Genomic DNA, 4,021 nt, shown 5'->3' with positions numbered 1-4,021 from the left:
AACTAAAGCCGAGCCCTCTGTGTCAAAAAGCCCTGTCGCCTCTCAGAGTGGTAAAGTGGGCACTGTCAAAGAGCCGGCATCCACCAAGACTAAAGCAGAAGGCGCATCAGCAGAGTTGGGGGGAGAGGTCTATTCTCCCACTCATGTCACACCAGAGTCTCCAGAGTCCAACTCCCAAAACGCAGGCTCTGCTTCTGGCAAAGGGTCTGGTCTGCTGGCTGGCAGCCTCATCGGCCAGCTGAAGCCTGAAGTGTTCAGCAGCCTGGTGGAGATCTTTAAGGACGTCACCAAGAATACGGTCAAATTCTACATTTACTCTGGGGACGAAGGGGAGGAGAGTGAGGTTTGCAAGGAGATAAAGGTACAGCACAAGGTTCCTGTGTGGTCTTGAAACATTATTGCAGTTATATTATTACATAGCATACACAATGTAAGAGAAATTGCAAAAAAATGTCACCTGCATGTTTCTAGAACTGGCTTGTTTAATCAGAGGTGAAAGCATTTGTTTTTCTTTTAATAAACAAAAAAACAAATGCTTTTGAGAAACAAAAACTGGCTATTTATTTAACAAGTGATCCAAACTTCTACTAAATTCTCAACATTTTTCTGGATCATTTAATGACATTGTGTGAACACTACTTCAAAATATTGTTACTGCCTATTAAATGTAGTTGTAAATGTATTTATTGAGCTACAGACTTCTGTTGAATCACATTTTTTCAATGGCGCAAAAGAGCTTCTATAGTTTACTATAGTAGTAAATTGCACAGTTGCACAAAATTCTGAAAGTGATCCAAACTTCTACTAAATTCTCAACATTTTTCTGGATCATTTAATGACATTGTGTGAACACTACTTCAAAATATTGTTACTGCCTATTAAATGTAGTTGTAAATGTATTTATTGAGCTACAGACTTCTGTTGAATCACATTTTTTCAATGGAGCAAAAGAGCTTCTATAGTTTACTGTAGTAGTAAATTGTGCAGTTGCACAAAATTCTGTTCATTGGTGGGAATGTGAAAAGCTAAGCTAGCTCCTCTTTGTCCTTGTGTGTTCCATATCTCGTTGTTCAGCTTGTTTTGTATTTGTAAGTCAGTTTGTACTTGTATGGGTAAGAGAGGAGGCCACGTTCATCTGCCTGTCTCTAAAAGTTGTCTCTGTCCTCTGTGTCACAAAGGAGTACTTGAAAAGTCTGGGCAACACTGAGTGCAGCCCACAGACATTTCTGGAAAACAGTGGCAGTTTAGATAAGCTCCTCATCATCATTCAGAACGAGGACATTGCTGCACACGTGCACAAGGTACAGTCACTTCCTGTCCCCCTCTTCATCACAGTCAAATCTCACCATCAGTCTGTAATTCAGATTAATTGACACCATCTGAGCCAGGTAGTGAGCAAACAAATAATCTACTCCAGTGTTATTATCTGCTTGCTGAGTTGAACCGTTTTAATTAACAAGGTTATTTGCATCTTGTGATGGGATATAAATTAGTTGAAAATCTGTTCATTTATTTACTGATATGACCAAAGCTTTAATACAAAAAGTAAAAGAAGATCTCCTTTTTGCCCTGCAGATCCCAGCTCTAGTGTCTTTGAAGAAGTTACCTTCAGTGAGCTTTGCTGGAGTGGACACTCTGGACGATGTCAAAAACCACACTTACAATGAGCTGTTTGTGTGTGGAGGCTTCATGGTGTCTGATGAGTTTGTCCTCAACCCTGACCTTATCACACAGGGTAAGGTTTACTTTTGTTGGCAGACACTTTGTGTAGGTTCATGGGAACATCAGGTGAATTGTTCTTCAGAGCTCATATTGCTTGTTTTGTCTAGTGCTGAACCTTCTGACAGCTTATCAGAAGAAGCACCTAGTGGAGTTCCTTCCTTATCATGAGTGTGATGCCCTGTCACGTCAGGCTCCAGATCTTGAATGCTTGATCAAGCTCCAAGCTCAGCACACGCAGCAGCGACACCTCATCTTCCTCACAGGTATCTTCATCCTCATCACTATTACCATGCACCTCATCTATTCAGTGGTCATTTTACACAGACAGAAAAAAAAACTACAAAGTTGTGTCAGTGTTGAGGTGTTTTTGTCATATATCTTCTCTGCTTTGTAGTTGAATAAATTCTATGCATAATTAGAACTATATAAAAAGTGTTTACTGTTGTGATCCTTCAGTGTTGTATTTGTGATGCTCGTTTCTTTTTTTATATACAGAGAGGCCATTTGAGATGTTCCTACAGTACTCCCGAAATGGAATAGTGATAGCAAGCATTGATGACGTTATGAGTGGTTTCCACAGTCTGATTGGCTCCATTAATCAGAATGAACTTCCAACGCCGCCCTCTACTGGTGGGTAGTGTTAACAGCAGCACTGAACAGCAAGAGTTGCCTTTATGCTCTAGTGTAATTGCCTTGCTGAATTGGTTTTTACTCTATACACTTATCTGGTCAGATAATATCTGTACCACCAGCCAAGTTTTTTTTTTAACTCTTTGACGTATCTGTCACACATTGGATGAAAATATCTTCCTCTAATTTTTCATTTTATCCTTCTCTGCCCTTTCCTGCTCTCCCAGTAGTGCATGATGAGTGTGTGGAAGAGGAGGACATGTCATTAGACTCTGATGATGGTGAGCCTCCCAACATATCGGATCCCTCAGAGCAGAACCAGGAAGTTGAGAAAGAAAAGCCTCCACTGCCCCCCCCACCAGAGACGGAGGAGTTTCGTCCTCCGCTCCCAGACCAGCAGGCCATCCCCGAGAGCACTCCAACGCTGTCTGACTACAGTGCTCTCAAAACAGCCATCTCTCAGTTCAAAGCCACCAACCAGATAGCTTTAGGCTCGTCAGACATCGGCAGTTTGTCATCTGGAGGTTTTCCTGTGAATCCTCACCAGAGCTTCCTGTGTCCTTCAGCCTCGTGGCCATCCTACACTGGCTCTTCTAGCTATGCGGCCTCCCCGGCCTATCCCGCCTCGCCTTGCAGCAGCACCCAGGAGCAGGAGTATCGCCCCCCAGCTACAGCTTCTGCCACAGCTCCAACCCCCCCTGTGATAGCAACAGCAGGACCTCTAGCCAACCTGGCTTCCCTCCCCTTGGAAGTCAAACCTCCCCCTCCACCTCACCTCATGATGCTGGGTCACACATACGGTTCTGACACTGGAGGAGCTGGGACTACTGGGAACTCTCCAGCCCCCACTTACTTCCCCTACACAGACCATAGTGACACAGCCCAGCCAGGCTACGTGCCTGGCATTCCTAAAAGTGCTAGCAGGACTCCCACACAATACGATGGGACACCCAGTGGACCTGGGGAGGGTGTATGGGGCACTGCAGGGACCAGCACTTCTGAGACTGGTGGCAGCCAGAGTGCGGTCACATCGGGTACAGTGGACCCCACTGGGATCCCTAAGACTGGGGAAGCCCTTTTAGGCAGCACCCCTGGTAGTCAAGGAGGGAGGACTCCAGTGAATTGTGCTGGCAACCTTGGACCCTCTGTGGGCATTCCCACCAGGGGGGGCCCATTAGTCAGACCTCAGCTGCCTCCACATCTAATGTGTGGTGCCGGTTATGGTACTATAGGTGGCATCCCAGGACAGATGGACCACGGACCTATGCGGGGTGCTAGGGGTCCTGGTTGTTTAGGGGGCTTTCGAGGGAGAGGACCTCCACCAATAGGACCTTGGCCTCGGCCAGGAAGAGGACATGATCGAGGGGGTGGACCTGGAGGTGGACCCTGCTCTTGGGGTTACCCAGGGGCAAGGGGTGGAGCACAGAATTACTACTCGGACTACACATATTCTCCCAATTATGCCCCTCAATAGACAATCAACATGATCCAGGGGGCAACTCAAACGCCATACTCCAGAGACTATTAGAGATGGCTGAATGTATATATTTCCTTGTCATAAACACATTGAATTAAATCCGTAAATAAGGATCCTGGTTTTCTACATTAATAAAAATTGATACAGGCAGTGCCGAGTGTCCTACTGTCATGTAAACTGTATGTACACTCT

This window comes from Monopterus albus, unplaced genomic scaffold (genome assembly GCF_001952655.1).
Source record: "Monopterus albus unplaced genomic scaffold, M_albus_1.0 scaffold91.1, whole genome shotgun sequence".
Taxonomy (NCBI): Eukaryota; Metazoa; Chordata; class Actinopteri; order Synbranchiformes; family Synbranchidae; genus Monopterus; species Monopterus albus.
This window is presented reverse-complemented; position numbering follows the sequence as displayed.